Genomic DNA, 18,318 nt, shown 5'->3' with positions numbered 1-18,318 from the left:
AGCACAGGTGAGGGTGGCCATCCGCATCACTTTGCCTTCCTGTATTATCCCAAGTATTCTGACTACTATGAACTTCCAAACATCTTTCGCAACCATTCACCCCTCCTTTTAAACCATGCCACCCAATTAACAAATACACACGACTATCACTTACAAAAACAACTCACTACTTCCTCTTTTCAAATCCACTCTTATCATTCTATTCCTACCCCAAACTCTACTAAACACACTAGAAACCAGGATCAAAATCCTAAAATACCTAATGCACGAGGAAAAACAAAACAAAAAAATAATTGAACTAACCTACTAACTACTCATTTTGGGTTCAGAGTATCGTGCTACTCGCCAAAAAACATTTCAATGCCTCGTAAGAGGTCGCTAGCCCTATATAAATATATATATACAATTTCAATTAATAACCATTTGGCGCAGGAGGAGCAGATTCCCACTGTGTTTTTATATTGTGTGCAAAGTTCACATACCTAACAAGCTTGTTTTAGTTTTTAATTGCCTGTCCATAGACTCCGCTAATCCTAAAATAGTTTGCTCATCCTGGTATCTCGTGACAACCTGTACATTCATAAATAGTAAAGAATTGCTGTCCAAAATGAGCATCATTTTATTCTATCATTTGTCATGTCTCAATAGTATACTACAAAGTTTTACATGTTCACGTGAGAAGGCCAAAATTCACTGACGCTTCTACGGCTCATGTGATGTTTATCAATCCAAGATGCGCCCACTTGGATAACCAAACTGTGATCATGTTCACATATCTGTGGTGTAAGTAACCACGGTATGCGGCCTGCGGGATTAAAAATCAGGGAGATACAGTCTTTGTGAGGCGATTATTCGCGAACCCTTAGGGGAAGGACAGCGGGGAATGAACAAATATGAACTATGCGTGCTGGGCCTCATTAACGGGCGACTCAGCAATATGTACCTTCAGATTTCAGATGAAAGGCGGTGTACAGTGCGAGAGAGATGAATGTGACGACAGATGCTCGCCTACAGCTGGGGGCTGTGATCACTAAACAATAGGCTTGTTGTCCTGATGGTTCCTCGTGTGGATGATTCTGATTAGCCGCAGGATATAAAATGTTCTGCAATAAAACACAGAGAGATAAGCGCACAGCAAGGAAGGGCGACCTCGTGCATGTCGTGCACACACATTAACACACGGGGTCCTTTAACTTCCTGTTTTTTAAAAGTATCTACCTTCACTTCCGTATTTCCCTTCTCTTTCGCACAATTCCGACTCCCCAAGCCTGCCTGAGGTTTTTACGTTTTCTATCCCACTCCTCTTATTTGTAGGCATTTTTATGCTTTCTTACTTCCTCTCAGTATCCCCTTCATACTTCCTGCTTCCTCACTACGGTTCGATCTGGGTTTTGCCAGCACATATGTCAAACAGGCCTACTGCTAACAACATATATACGTCTGCATTTTAAGTGGGCCAATAAATTCAGATGTGAGTGGTAACTGTTTTTGGTAAATATTGGTATGTCAAACCTACCAATATTTATCAGGGGGAGCAATGCCTGTTTTTTACAACACCAAAATCTGCATGTTATTCCCCAGAAACTCGTAATAGGCGATAATTATTGCAATCAGTAAGTACCAAGCATCTCGGGATCAGTCATTATCAGGTGCAATCATTTTCACACCCAACTTATAATCAGCCCTGCCAAGAATTCCAGGTCCAGGCGTGTTGTCGCGCTGCAGACTAGTTTTTTTCTTTGAATTCTGGGACTTATAGTATTGTTTGTTCATTCTAAAACAGGACTACAAGTCCCAAAATTCAAAGGGAAAAAAACTGGACTGGAGTAGCACATCATGCATGGATCTGTGAAACTTGGCACCTATGCACAATCAGAGCCACACCGTGGACCTGCATCACACTCCAAGGGGGACTACTTGACAGCTATAGTCCTCTCTGCTTTCTCGCTCTCATTTGTTGGGCTCTCCTGTGCTAACACTGCATGTGTTGGAACATTCTTAAGTGTATTTGTAAAGTGCTCTGTTACCCGCAAGGGTTTCCTGGCACCGAGTAGGTGTGTGTGTGTGCCTAGCTCTGCCTCAGGTAGGTTGGTTTATTGAAAAGCCAGACCTTCAGCTTCTTGCAAAATTCAAGATGAGAGGAGGAGGCTCTGGTGTGGATTGGTAGGTCGTTCCATGATTTAAGAGCGATGTAAGAGAAAGCTTGTTCTCCTGATCCAGTCCTGTGTATGTGTGGGATGTGTGTAAGTAGATGTCCTATGAAGCAGAGGTGTCTGGGTGGTTGGTGGAAGGAGATACGATTGCCCGAGTCGGTGGGGCTTAAGTTGTATGTTCTATCCTTTAAAAAGGGGCAGATACAGTGGGGGGAGTCCTTCGATGGCAATGTCACCTGATGAGTCTGGGGCATGTCAGATGTTCCAGAGAGATCCAGGAGAATGGGGGATGCCATGTCTCCTCCATCAAGTATCATGCAGATGTCACCTGTGGTGGCGATGAGGACTGTTTCTGTGGTGTGGTTGGGCCTGAATCCAGACTGTCCAAATTGCCCGCAGTCTTACTTTTCCTTACTCCTTTATTTGTATTTTTTGTCATATTACCCCACCTTCTCTGTAAATTATACCTTATATTTTTTTTAATCATATTTACCTAGTCTTGTGCATTATCTTGTTTCCTTCTTTACCACTTTGAGGTTCGGCGTAGAGCAAGCCAGATCAAAACAGGCATTTCTGAGGAAGCAATCACAAGCTGAACATTTGGAATAGGCAGATGACAGCAGATGATTGATGGCCTATTTAAAAGAGGTAAGAGAACATACATTAAATGGCATAGATTAACGAGATCCAGATGGAGAGTGGATTTAGAGCGATAGAGCATTCAGACTAAAAGACCTGCCAACTAAACCAACTATCACATGGTAGCTATCTTCATCTGGTTACACGTTGAAGAGTCACTGTTTTAGTGTTTAAAAGGACAGATAGCATGAGATATTGAGTACCTTCACTTCTTTAATTTAAATTGGAGAGTACCTGCACTTCTTATCAAGAGAGCAATATTTTAATGTGAGACTACCTGTATTTCTCAGGTACTAAGGACCCACACATATTTATTTCCATTTCAAACCCTAGTTTTCCACGCACCTCTGGACGATTCTTTAAAAGCTTTTATTTTATTGGGGGAGTGAGGAGAAGCTACCCAAGCACAGATGTGCCCCAACTCCCACACCTCCCCTTTCCCACAACCTCAGTAGAACCGCCAAGGATACTCAGCCAGAGACCCGACTTATGGCGCACCCTTATTGACTCTTCACCGTCTATGATTCTTGAGGAACCTGAAAGGCTCAAAGCCCAAATCCATTTACACTCCACTTTCTCTTTCACACAGGGAATGTTTTTTCAAGGTTGGCAGGTCTCGACTAAGGTGACAGTCCAAGTTTTTTAACGTCTCTTCTGGCAGTGGCATACACAGAGGAAGACAAGTCTTGTCTACCAGTGCAGGATTAGTTACCAAAACAGTCATTAAGCAGTGCCTCAGTGTCTTATTCAGGGTTTTCCATGTGAGTAAATGTTGTATTTAAGTGATTTTATGTCCATAATCCGGTGGAAAATTGTAGTCCTACTTCCACGTCCCGGTTTTTTGTTTTCAAAATCTGGTCATCCTAATATAGATACATAGTAACACACACACAGGACACAGGCATAGCCTAATCATGGACAGCAGATATACAAAATGATGTATAGGCAGAAAAAAACTGATGTAGAGGAGAAATACCAGACAGACATTTAAAAGCATAGAGTAGCAAGACCTAGGTATCGAAGAGGCATATAATGACATATGACTTAGATCAAATAATGCATACAGTAAACAAACCATCATACACAAAAGAAGCTAAGCAGCCAAGGATTGAGAGAAGAATGGAGCTCGAATATTTTTTATCTACCGAATGTCATTAGAACTCTCTACAGCCAACCTACGGTTTCACCCAAGAATTGGAGGAGACACCTCACCCACTAGTTGTAGCATGTTTCATCATAGGCAGTCTATCCATACCATTGCATACAGTAAACAAACACATACACAGAATAGAGATATTACAGAGGGTATATCTATATATACATACATCATAAATATATATATATATATATATATATACATACATATATATATATTTTCACTTTAAAAAACAAAGGGTACAGCGACGTTATACTTAAGCTCACATTTTAAACATACAAAACCATAGAAATTCACCTGTTATAGTTATCTCAAGCAACTATAACTTGTGCCCTAAGGTAACAATAACTCACACTCCTGCCATGCAAAGTTTTTTCACAAAAATGATACTGCAAATATTACACTGATATTATCAGTGATGGTAACAAAGATGTCATGAGTTCCATAACTTGAGGGGTAATTGGCAGTGGATGGTGAGGGTGTGAGTTTTAGTTACCTCCGTGCACGAGTTATGGTTACTTGAGATAACTCTAACTATAACAGGTGAATTTCTATGGTTTTGATTTAAAATGTGGGCCTAACTATTATTATATAGTTACATTTCCTTACTATAACGTTCCTGTAACCTTTGATGTTTTCTGTGAATTTCTGTTTTTTTAAAATGTAAAGTAATTTTTCATTACTATACGTTAAACCAAACAGCACTGCGCACAGTCTTCGGCCGTGGGTGGGGGCCTGCAGCCAGGCCCCCTGGCCAACCCCCAATAACCACCTAACTTTGCATTGCACAAAGCCTATCTATGGCTCCTTGAGGAGGGCCCCTTTTTAACCTATTTAGCCCCAGGAAGGGGGCAGTCCCCGGGGCTGAAGGAGGGGTGGCAGCCGCCCTGCATTCAATTATATATTAGCTTCATGCAGGTGATGGTCCCGGGGCAGAGGGGGGCCTGAGGGGCTCCCGAGCATTTAATTAGACATTCACCTCACGGCCAGGTGGACGCTCCTGCATACAAAAATTTGACATGCTCTGGGGCCATGACCCACCTGGGAACTTCACTGAAACAAACGGAGGAGCCCTTGTTTATTTAAAAAAAATATTCAGTGGATCCGACGGCGGATTGGGCAGGAACATGGCTGCCACCACTTCCTTGTTGAAGTGTTGGCAGCCAATCAGATCTCAGCACGAGTTTGGGAGGGTTCGCGGATCCTTCTCGTCCCTATAAATATAAATTTGGATTTTCTTTAATTTCTCAAAACATACTGAACAGATTTACATCAACTAACAAAAAGGGCACTTTCTGGACCGAGAGCTGCCTTTCTGCCAAATTTGGTGTAATTCCGTCCGGTGTTTCAAGCTCTAATCATTGGGCAAAATTCCTATGTAAAATGCATGGGGAAAAAGCTCTTTGTGACCCCCCCATTTACCCCCCTGCTTGACGGATTACCCTGAAACTTGCCAGACCGACGATGAAGTGAGCATCGTATTTTTAAGGACAATTTTGTGAAGATTCATCAATCGGCGTCAAAGTTATTAGCAGAACAAAAAATGCTTTTTCTACAGAAACTAGGTCTTAACTATAACTACCTACTGACGAACTGCCAATAGTTAATATATATATATGCCAGTACCAGTAGGTAGTTATAGATAGGACCATGTTTCCATGGAAAAAGCATTTTTTGACTTGCCTATTTCTTTGGCAACATTTGACGAATCTTAACAGAATTTCCCAAAACAAGTGGCCCGGTGAATCTTGCTGCGCACTGGAAGTTTTGGGGTGATCCATCAAGCGGAGGCCGAGGCAAAGGGGGCTCAAAAAACATTGTGTTGCCCATGTTAGGGCCTGTCAACACATCTACAGCCTGAACCACTGGATGAAATTACACCAAATTTAGCAAAAAGCTAGCTGCCCATACGCAAATTGTGCTTTTCTTATTTGGTGTAAGTCACTTCGGTAGTTTTGGAGATATTTATGGGCAAATACATTTGTATATTTCTGGCCATGATTAATCACAAAATTAATGAATTTTCATGAATTTATGTGTGACTAGAAAGTTGCAACTGCCATTTTATTTTACGTGACACGGTCCCTGGGGGTGAAAATTGAAAGTGGCATAAGGGGTCAGGGTGAAGGTACCGTGACCCCAGGGGTGTGATATAGGTGTATTTTAGAGGCAAATGATAAGTTTAATATAATTTTGCACCACAGCATGCGATATTTGTGAAAATTCACAAATGTTCGCGAATTTCCGTGATTTATTTGCAAAATATTTGCGATTATGGAAAAATTTTAAAAGAACAACCAGACTCATTCATACACTTCAATCAATCAATAGTTTATTCGGTCCAAATTTGGGCCATTTAAAAGGTTTAAAAATATATACATACGTACAGAAAGATAAAAACCATAAACCAATACACAATAAAAGGAACAATAGTAAAAAAGTAGGGGTCCAGTAGCTGCCTGAGAAAGATTACATAAATAGGTGGGGTGAAGGAGGTGCTCGGAATAGTCTCTGGATCTTACCCTGTACATAACCCTGAACAATAAAGTAATAATAACGTAAAAGCTGTTGTGTGGCACATCTCTATATAAAATCAGGCATTAAGACTCCAGACAGTAAAACTGATTAAAAATTTAAGAAGTCAGACAGAGGTAGATGATGCTCTAAGTTAATTAGTTCTTTTGGTGTTAATTAATCCAATAAATTGCATCTTGGCAATTATAAAATTAAATATAATTTTAAATTTATAAAACACTTTAGTTAAAATAGCCCGATGTACCACTTGTTTAGAAATACGGTCTTTTGTGCTCAATAAGTCGCGGTTTGCAATTAGAGCCCAAGGCTGATATAACAGGATGCTGATTTACTGTTTTCTAGACAGCTCTTCAAACAGTGAGTTAAAATCTAGAATAGTCCTATTACGAATTTTCCATGCTGCTGCCAGATATTTAGAAACAGCGCTAATTATCAGTATGGAAGTGTCGTATTTACATATTCTGAATAGGCTGTTGCGGGATAGTGGATGGAGTGTTCTGCACAGGGGAATAATCCACTTCCCTCGGGGACCTTTGTACAGAGGGCAAAAAAATAGGATGTGTTCAGCTGTTTCCTTGCATAAATGACAATTTATGCATTTGTCCGATGGGGAACTGTTAGTCGACCAACCAGCCGTGTAGCTATTGACCGCCAATGTCCCGTACCTGAGCTGGAGTAGTAGAGAGCGAGCACGGGCTGGTATGGGTAGATCCAGGGAACTTTCAGGGAAGGGAACGTGTTTGACCAGCAGGAATTCTGCTGTCAGCCGACCTGACCCATTTGAACCGAGAGATTCCTCGTTGATTTTTGGCCAATAATGTTCTTTGATCAGGCGTTTAGCACTGCCAGGAATCATCTCGGGGTTCTCCCAGTACTGGGATAGACTCAGTTTGGACCATGCCGCTTTCATCTCCCTGAGCCACCGTACCTTTTCCCATCCGTGATGAGGTGGTAATAGTTCTTTAACTGCTGCCCTGTAGGGTTCAAGTTCGTCTGTTTTCCATAGTCTGACCCAATACAGGAGTGGTCTTAGGTATGCTATGTCTTTGATACTATTTAAGCCCAGGTCCAGTCTGAGGGGGAGCATTGGCGTGCCCCTCCCCAGTCTAGATATGTGTCTGAGGAAGTTATTTTCTTTGGTTTGGAGAGTATCCATCTGTCTGTGTGATCCCCAGAGTTCTGCTCCATATAGGGCAGCAGCACGGATTTGTGCTTTATATATTTCAGAGATAAGAATCAGAGGGGGGCTTGTGGCAGTGCTGGCTTTGCGTCCTATTACTCCGCATCTTTGGCTAATTGTTAGTGCCCCTTTCCTTATGGCTGGCTCCCAGCTGCCCTTGTCAGATAGTCTAATGCCCAAGTAGTCATATTCCATTACTCTCTCCAGGGGAGTTAAATCCATCTTTATGTTTGCGCTGAGCTTCTTGTTCGGGGCGCTGTATATCATAAGTTTAGTTTTCTTATGGTTTATGTCTAATCCATAGTTTCTGCAGTATACACCAAACTGATTTACCAAGTTTTGGATTCCCATGGGTGATTTAGACAAAAGAATAGTGTCATCTGCGTAGAGTAGGCAGGGGACTTTGGTTCCAGCCTGCTTGGGAGAATCATTTGTGCAGTTTGCTAAGTACTTGATACAGTTGTTTATGTATAATAGGAAAAGAGTTGGGGCCAGAACGCACCCCTGTCTAACTCCCCTCTCAATAGCCACTGGTTCTGTGAGATCACCCTTCTTGCCGTTCCTGATTTGGGCATAGGTATTTTCGTGTAGGCGGGTAATAAGTTTCAGAAGGCCATGCGGGACACCCATGTTGGCTAGCGTCAGCCATAACTGGTTTCTGGGGACCAGGTCGAACGCGGCTCTGAGATCAATAAAAACTACGTAAAGGTTACCCCTTCCTATTTCTACAGTTTTCCATTTTATTGTTAAAAATCTTAGCACCTGATCTATAGTACTGACTGCTGGTCTGAACCCTGCTTGTAGATCAGAGATGGCGTTTGTTTCTAAAATCCAGTCTTCTAGACAGGACAAAATTTGCTTTGCAAAGATTTTTTGGAAGTTGTCGAGTAAGGAGATTGGGCGATAGTTGGCAGGGTTAGAGGGGTCGCCTTTCTTAAAAATGGGGACTATCTCTGCTCCCAACCAGGAGCTCGGAACAGGTGCTCCAGCAGCTATCTCATTGGAAATGAGGTTTAAGTATGGGGCCCATACATCTGGATTCGTCTTGTAAAGGTCTCCTGGTATTTTATCAAGGCCGGGGGCCTTTCCCCATTTCATTGAGGCAATCGCAGCCTTGGTATCTGCCAAAGTGAATTCAATTTTGGGGGTCTCGGAGGTCATGATATGGATCAGATCCCGGGAAGCAGCATCGGCGGACCCCAGGTATAATTGGGAAAAATGGTCGGACCATTCTGCAGGGAGTATTGAGGCACCAGGCGAACGGTGTGGTTCATTGCTGGCATCAGCTACCAATTTCCAAAATTTCGTGGTGTCGTTTGTTTTAGCAGATTCCAGGAGGAGGACCCATCTTGATTCATCCCATTTCCTACGGGCTCTACCTTGTTCCTTTTTGTAGTCTTTTCTAGCTTCCCTTATATAATCCATCTGGCCACCTCTTAGGGCTCTCAGCAACTTATGCTGTGCTTCTCTGCATGCAGTGTTGAACCATCTTGCGTTAGAGTTCTGTTTAGGCTCTGTTGCCGACTCTTTAGTAAGTAGAGTTTTTAAAGAGTTAAAAAACAGTGTGTGGGCTGCTATAAGCCCACCACTATCTTTCGTGGGTTGAAGTATATATTCCATATGATCCGCCAGCTGCCTGTACACTTTTGCCAAAGTGGTTATGTCAGTGTTCAGGGATTTCCATCTAACATTTCACCTGTTGTTGGTCAGTGCGAGCTGCTGACTATAGGACTTGGGGCAGGAGACTTCAAGTAGGGGTAGTAGGTTCCTGAGTGATAGAATCAGTGGTTCATGGTCGCTTTCCTCATGTTCTGTGATGTTCATATCGACCATGTGACCCCAAAGGCGGATGTCGAGCAAGATGTAATCAATCTGGCTCTTCTGCAACCCACGTTTAAATGTGGGGTGAAGGTTAAGATCCGAGCGGGAACGGCCATTGCAAGCCCGGAGGCCGTGTGCCAATGTAATGTCCATGAGCTGGTATGATAGTCTGTTGATTTTAGGTCTTTTGCTTGACACCAGCTGGGGGATGCCCCAATGAGCATCTTCATCTTTATATAGTTCCTGGGCCAGCGAGTAGGGTTCAAAAGTGGTGTTAAAATCTCCGGCAATGAGAATAAAATGAGAGGGTGATTTATCAGTGAGAAAATTGTCTAAAATAGTCAGTGCGTTGGACTCATATTTATTGCCCAGGCTCCTATTATAGATGTTAATTATTAAAAGTGGTTTCTCTCTAAGAGATGGTATAGATAGACCCATTAGATCAGGGCAGCCCAAATCAATTGGTTCAATTTGGCATTTGAGAGAACAGCTGAGCCATATTAGCAGGCCACCCGAGGGTCTCCCTGAATTCACCTTATTTGCTGGAACCCAGTAGCTTTTGTAACCGATTCTATATTTAGGCTCCAGCGCCCATGTTTCTTGGAAGAGACATATTTTATGTTTGTCTATAAATTTTCCCCATTCAGGGTTGTTCATTTTACTCTCCAACCCGGCTATGTTCCAACTGAGGATGGTATCTAAGCCATCTGGTATGTTATGGGGAGCTTCAGCCACGGGATTCTCTCTCGGGACTAGGGTACCGTGGGGAAGCATTATGCCCTTCTCAGCCGTGTCTAGGGTGCTTCCAGCCCCATCTAGGACAGGGGGTGGCCTAAGCCAATCAAATACCTGGAGTAGAGGTGGGTCTGCGGGTTTGCTGTGATCTAGTGGGTCTGTAGCTAAATTAATCTCAATCACCCTGCGCTCCTTATCTGATTCCCCGAAATGGATTTCAGAACATTTAAGATAGTCTGACTGGGCGAGAGCGGGAGTTAGAGTAGACTCACTAGTATTGCTAATGAGAGTATATTCGGCCCCACAGTTGATTTGCCCTGTTTTATAAGTTTCATTTTTCCCAGCTGTAGGATAGTTTTTGTTCCAGTTGCTTGAACCTCGGGAATTAGGAGAAGTCAAGAGTAATAGTCAATCGTTTTCGGAGAGTGTGGGCGAGGCAGGATTGCTACTTGGCTGGAAATCAGTTGGCATCTGAGCCCTAGGAAAATCTCTGGATGTCATTGTCACCCCCTTGAAACCTGGTACAGATTTATGGGGGTAAAAGGCCTGAAGCCTGCAAAGTGAAGTGGCCCCCCCTATGGGGTTGAGGTGGCATGCATTTATACACTTATTAATTTACTCATACATGCACAGAAGTTCATGTGCCCACTCACGCACCCACTCAGACACACATGCACCCACTCACATATCCACTGACAGAGACAGACCCTGTGGCCAACCTGCGCTGCGCATTACCAAAGACCACGCATGGTGCAAGGTTGGATGATTATAAGGGTTTGGCTGCAAGGCCGAAGGCCATGCACAGCGGGGGATGGAATAACGTATAGTAATTAAAACTACTTTATGTTAAAAAAACATAGACATTCTCTGAAAAAAAACAGAGGTTACAAGGACATTATAGTTAGGTTCTGAAATTACTCGTACAAAACCATAAACATTCAGCAGTTATAGTTAGAGTTCTTTCAAGTAACTATAACTTGTGCCCTAAGGTAACTATAACTAGCGCCTTCACTATGCACAGCTAATTACTCCACATATTATGTCATTGATGAGATCTTGTATAGCAACTTTGATATCACTGCAACGTTTGCAATAACATTATTGATAAGAAAACTGTTCATGGCAAGGCCACGAGTTATAGTTACCTTAGGGTGCGAGTTATAGTTACTTGAAAGAACTCTAACTCTATGGTTTTGTATGAGTAAATTCAGAACCTAACTATAACATCCCTGTAACCTTTGTTTTTTTTCAGTGAGTTGCAGAAAGTTTTACTGTCACACAGAAAGTTCCTCCCAACGCGTTTCAGCCATAGCCTTGTTCACGGATGGGGGAAAAAGGGCATATTAACCTAATAAATACCTCAGAGCACTAAACATAAAAAACAGACTAATTGTATAAACATAAGCAAACTACTCACAAAGGCAGTGGCCATATTTGAATGGTATATATAGCATATGATGCATAAATAGACTAAAACAGCAGAACCCAAAGATAAACTTACAAAATTAACAAAATTAAAGGTTAGGCATTCCTACAAGTACCAAGGAACCATCAACATCAAACAAATGTACATTAAAAAAAGTAAATATATTTTAATAGTATTGAAATTTAATTCCCTAAATGCACATTTAATACCTGAAAGGAACCCAAACCATATCATTAAGATCACCAAAGATCCTTGTTTATCTGCACTTCAATAAGTATACCAATCTCAAACAGAAACCACTGCCAAAGAGTCTATGTTTAAAAGTGCCCAATAACACCCCACATACCTTGTTAGAAGACAATTACTAATATCTACAATCTAAAAATGTTTTCCATTAATATCATCAAAATACCTAACCAGCAATAATACTTACACCCAGAATGAATGTCCTAAATGAAAGCTCATTCCCTCACTGGAGTTAAGCCCCCCTGGGGAGAGAGTCATGAATCTAATGATATATTTGGGTTCCAACCTTCGTAAAGTTTTTTATCTGTCACACCCATGCACATCAGATCTAATTTGATCACAAACCAGATAGCTGAGCAATTTCTCATTACCCGATGTTCTTCTTGAAAATGTCTTACCACAGGGTAATTGCGATCATTATTACGAATGGCTCGTAAATGTTCCAGGATTCTCTTCTTTGCTTTATGTATGGTGCTTCCCACATATATTTTGTCACACTGACATTTCAGGCAATATACACAAAAATCAGTTTTGCAGTTATAATGACCCTGAATCATGTGTCTGTTCTGTCCATTGCCCCACATGACATCCAAGCAGTTGGTACTATACCAGAGGAATGACCTTACCAGCAGGATGACCGGGGTTGTGAGTAGTAGCCCTGATAAACGTAAGGGTAAAAAGTATCTGAAGAGGGCAGTATGATTTTCTTTCACAAAGGTTTAGTGCCTGTAAGAAAATGCTAATGGTGGTGGGTGTGAGTGATCTCACTGTTCGGGTGTCTGATTTTATTGCTTGCACACAATTGTACACCTCTTTGTCTAACAAATATTGGTCATCCAACTGCAAGTCAAAGACCTTTGATTACCATTATCTAAGCTGGAGCGAGACCTTTGTAGCGGTTCGCATCTGTACAGGGCTGCACCGTTAAGCATCTGCAGAAATCTAGTATTTGGGGTGTCTAGGCAGGCATAGATGAGCAGAAGAAACAAACTCCTGTGAATAGAAAGGTTTAGTCTTGCTCACAGAAGTGTTCAGGAAGTTCATAAAGGAAAGGAGACATTTCATGCCCTGGTTGCCTGTCACATTGTCATATCGGGAGAGGATGTCACTGTCATTAGCCATCTTAATACAGAAGGCTGGGAAGACACTGACTCTGTTTCCGTCTGTGTCGAGGTGCTGTAATTCATGGTTGGTGGCATAATGAAAAGGGAAGAAGGATTACGATACCACCTCTGAACGTCAGTAGAAATGACAGATCCGTTTTTAATTTGGTTGAGGAGGAAGGTAGTTATGTGTATGAAACATTGCATTGCTTCTCAAGTTGTACTACGGATGTGGATCTTTAAGTTAGGTTGTGCTTGCTTGTCAGACTTTCTTCCTAAAAGTAGTCTAGGATAGGTATGAAACTGATAGATCTAAGCATAAATAACTTTTCTCACTGATAGCCATAGGAAAACTGAACTTTTCATAGGTGAAAATGAGTAGGCCATCGAACTCAAAAACAGAATCATAACATTTTGAATCATCTTCTTCCTCTGCGGTACTGGTGATGGGCATTTGTGCTGAGCCACAACAGCAGTCCAAGAGGGTGCTAGCAATGCAGGGTCCTGGATGTACTGGAGCAGACTGGAGAGAAGCAATTCCACCCAAACGATCCAACCAGCTTCGTCCCAGACCCACCTTACATAGAACAGATTATTTTCCTTTCTTGTAATTAGCTCTCAGTCCTTATATCACAATATCCAGTCAAGGGCCTGGAGATAAGGAATGTTTAGCTTTCTCATGATTGGAGACCTCATTACTTAACACGATATACAACTGGAACAAAAGCAGGATATGCATAATTGTTGATGGAAATCGCAACACAGTGTCCCTGTGTTTACTGAATGAATGCACACTAACTTTAATATCTGTTAAGCATTTGAATGGCCAAACAAAATATAAAGACATATTACCAGGTAGTGTTTCAGGAGAGCTTCACATGCGAAGACCTATGTATAATATTAATTATAATGATAATTTTTATTGTAGAACATACAATTACTTGAAGGTGTCCTGGCGCTTGGTGTCCTAAATCACTATTTGCACTCAAACTAGACTTCTCCAAAATTGGTAAAGCCTAACAAAAGTCTAAGTAAACAGACGAGTCTTTTTAAGTCCCACATAATTTTTAAGTATTGGATTATTGACGTAGCTTAATCAAAAACTTGTTAAAACCTGTGCTGTGACCCCAGTGGTCACTGATGGTGTATTGCAGAGGATTCATAGGCAGGTCATCTGACAGTTAGTCAGAAGAGTGGTCATCAATGGTTTGGTTTCTGACAGGGCAACCACGTGAGACAGAGGCATCAATGAAGCAGATATGCAGACAGTGGATGACAATGACAGAACATGCAGGGCCATCACCAATTGAGTTTTTGTACACAAAGTAGTTGTCAACAAATGACGTTTAGGCTAGGACACTGACAGAGGGCCTATCCACGAGATGGTCTTTGATGTAGAGATAGAAGATGAAGAGCTGGGAGCAGCAGGCAAGACCACTGACTACAAGCTTAAGGGCTGGTTTCTGTGGTCTTCCCATTGGTCCTGTCCCCAAATATCTTCACTTAAGAGGCAGCAACAGAGTTTTTGTGGGTGGTGTTATGAGAGCCTCTATGGAAGAGACTCTGTTAAAGTTATTAGAACTTTGGAGTTGTTGCTTTTTAGGTTTAGAGAAAGAGACCACGGGGGTGCTCTTCACAGAGCCCTTGTCTGGCAAAGTAGCTTTAGGAGCCCATAGGAGCTGGTCTTCTGGTCTTATCTGTCTTTAAGTGACCTTCATTGGAAGGTGGTACAAATGCTGCAATTGTTTTGAATGTCCAGGTGAGTGAAGGTAATAGATTAATTGTGAGTGGGGGCTGTTGGTGTAGACCTACCTAACTCCAGAGGAACTGCAGGCCCTGAAGTGGGATTTATTCAGCAACAAAGAGGTTGCAGTTGATCCCAGGGTGCAACAAGGCAGCCAAAAAGGATCAGAAAAAGCTTACTACCTCCAGTTGGGGGGTACTTTGCAGGGACAGTTAACCCCCTAAGCAGAAGAGAAATAGCTCCAAGGGAGGAAGACCATAGCTCTAAGGATTCCCTTCTACTTCCCTAGCATGGGGTAGAAAATCTTAGAATATGAGCCTTGAGGGGAGTTCGAGCTCTCTGTCTTTCCCCCTCATTGGCTGGTGATCATGTCACAAAACAGGGTGGATAGACAACATGCAGTCTACATCATTTACAATGCTACCCGAGTGTATATGTACAATGCCTCGTAAACACTACATATAGAAGATACCAAGATTGACCTGGCTAGTCCACATTAGAGGAAGATACCTTTAGGTCACAAACCTTGGCAGGTACTTTTTTTCTCTAGGTAAGCAGACGTTTCAGCATACACAGACTTTTTCAAAGTCAGAAAAATTGACTTATGGTCTCAAACGTTGGCAGATACTTTTCTCTATTGATAAATAGAGGTTTCAATTGGAAATAAACCTTGTGGTCCCACATCTTGGCTAATGTTAATCTTCTTTAGGAAACATACTTCACCTAGAACAGGCTGATTATATTAGAGGAAGTTCCTTGAAGTTCAGTACCTTGGCAAAACCATTTCTCTAATTGGAAATAGTTCAGTGGGAATAGGTCATAATCCTTCAGAGAAAGGGATTTTGTAGAACCAAACCTTGGCATGTTCTTCACTCTTATCACAAATATATGCTTTGGAAAAAGTAGGACTATCAGTTAGGACCATCAAATATTCCAGCATTGAAGGTTTTCTTTGCTGGAGCTGGGCCTGTGGCTTACACTGTTAGAAAACATTTGGTTTGCATGGAACATAATATCAATAATAAAGTCCCAAAGGATCGAATAAAAGGTACATTTAAGTACCAACCACAGATACCCTTGGCTTGTAGGGTGTGCAAAGCCATTTTGCCATTTATATCATAATTCGGAAGATCCTTTCTTTCGGGAAAGCTGCTTTGGCATAGGGATCCCCATACAGGGAGGGAATAAACCTTGAGGTTCTTCCTTGGAAAAGGCATATTTTCCCTTTCTTAGACAACATGAGCGCCTTTAGGCACATGATTGTTTCAAGTGCATTGTAGAGACCTTGCCACATATTATACTTTGTCCCAGGAGAAAACTATACTGGATGCAACTTTAAGGACAATAGTGCATTTCTGAAGCCTTAGTCCACATGACATCTCAGAAAGGGCGTGAACATCTTTGAGATTGACATCCCAAATCCCATTGCATGGGAGATCCCATTGAGAATGCTGTAAATCTAACAATCCGTAAGTTAGAAATGGGGTCTTTGGTTGGCAGTCAGGTTGCCCCCGTCCAAGCACGGACCATCACTCTAGTGAGGGCCAAGGAGAAACTCACCTGGTTAACCCCCGCTCACCCCCTTGGTAGCTTGGCACGAGAAGAAAGGCTTAAGTCAGAAGCAATGTGTAAAGTGCTTGTACCAACACACACAGTAACATAGTGAAAACACTACACAAATGGATACTACACTGGTTTAGAAAAATAGAGTATGTTAGAAATGGGGCTTTTGGTTGGCAGTCAGGTTACCCTCTGTCCAAGCAAGAACCCTCACTCTAGTCAGGGTAAGTCACACACAATCCAAATTATCCTGTGCCCACCCTCTGGTAGCTTGGCACGAGCAGTCAGGCTTAACATGGAAGGCAATGTGTAAAGCATTTGTGCAATAAATCATACAATAACACAATATAGCACCACAAAATTATACCACACAGTGTTTAGAAAAATATATAATATTTATCTGGGTATTTGCAGGTCAACACGATCAAAGATGCAATTTGATTTTGTAAAGATATCACTAAAAAGTGATATGAAGTGTCTTAAGTCTTTATAAAGTAAACAAAGTCTCTTTCAAGCACAAAGTACCTGGTTTGGAGTGGAAAATCTCTGCAGAGGGCCGCAGAAGAGGAGATGTGTGGAAAAACTGTGTGTGCGTTGGTTACGCCCCTTCACACACGGACATGCGTCGTTATTTTTCACGCGGGGAGACGTGCGTCGTTCTACGGGAGAAAAAATGGTGTGTGCGTTGGTTGTGCCCCTTCACACACGGACTTGCGTTGTTATTTTCACTCGGGGAAGACATGCATCTTTTTCCGGCCCGCGGACCGTCTCCTTCTATGGATCGTGGGATTACTAGATGTCCCAGGGTCTGTGCGTGGATTCTTTGGCTTGTTTTCCGGCTGCGCGTCGTTCCGGGAGGTTGTGCGTGGAATTTTCTTTCTCACGGCAGGCGTTGCGTCGATTTCCGCTCTGGAAGTCGGGCGGCGTTGTCCATGTGAGGCCATGCGTGGAAGTTCCGGTCGCCCCATTGGCGTCGAGCAGCGTCGGTGTGCGGTGATTTTCTCACCGCGGAGCAAGCTGTGCGTCGGAATTTTCGGTGCACGAAGAGTCCAAATGAAAAAGAGAAGTCTTTTTGGTCCTGAGACTTCAGGGAATATGAGGCAAGCTCTATCCAAGCCCTTGGACAGCACTTTTACAGCCAGACAAGAGTTCAGCAAGGCAGCAGGCCAACAGCAAGGCAGCAGTCCTTTGTAGAAAGCAGACAGGTGAGTCCTTTGAGCAGCCAGGCAGTTCTTCTTGGCAGGATGTAGTTTCTGGTTCAGGTTTCTTCTCCAGCAAGTGTCGGATGAGGTAGGGCAGAGGCCCTGTTTTATACTAAATTGTGCCTTTGAAGTGGGGGTGACTTCAAAGAGTGGCTAAGAAATGCACCAGGTCCACTTTCAGTTCAATCCTGTCTGCCAGGGTCCCAGTAGGGGGGGTGGCAGTCCTTGTGTGAGGGCAGGCCCTCCACCCTCCCAGCCCAGGAAGACCCATTCAAAATTCAGATGTATGCAAGTGAGGCTGAGTACCCTGTGTTTGGGGTGTGTCTGAATGAATGCACAAGGAGCTGTCAACTAAACCTAGCCAGACGTGGATTGTAAGGCACAGAAAGATTAAAGTGCAAAGAAATGCTCACTTTCTAAAAGGGGCGTTTCTAGAATAGTAATATTAAATCCGACTTCACCAGTCAGCAGGATTTTGTATTACCATTCTGGCCATACAAAATATGACCTTCCTGCTCCTTTCAGATCAGCAGCTGCCACTTCAACAATGTATGAGGGCAGTCCCAATGTTAGCCTATGAAGAGAGCAGGCCTCACAGTAGTGTAAAAACAAATTTAGGAGTTTTACACTACCAGGACATATAGACTACACAGGTACATGTCCTGCCTTTTACCCACACAGCACCCTGCTCTAGGGGTTACTTAGGGCACACATTAGGCGTGACTTAAATGTAGAAAAAGGGGAGTTTTAGGCTTGGCAAGTACTTTTAAATGCCAAGTCAAAGTGGCAGTGAAACTGCACACACAGGCCTTGCAATG

The sequence above is a fragment of the Pleurodeles waltl genome, chromosome 10 (genome assembly GCF_031143425.1).
Source record: "Pleurodeles waltl isolate 20211129_DDA chromosome 10, aPleWal1.hap1.20221129, whole genome shotgun sequence".
In the NCBI taxonomy this organism is placed as follows: domain Eukaryota; kingdom Metazoa; phylum Chordata; class Amphibia; order Caudata; family Salamandridae; genus Pleurodeles; species Pleurodeles waltl.
The sequence above is the reverse complement of the archived record's forward strand: the minus strand, read 5'-3'. Positions refer to the sequence as shown.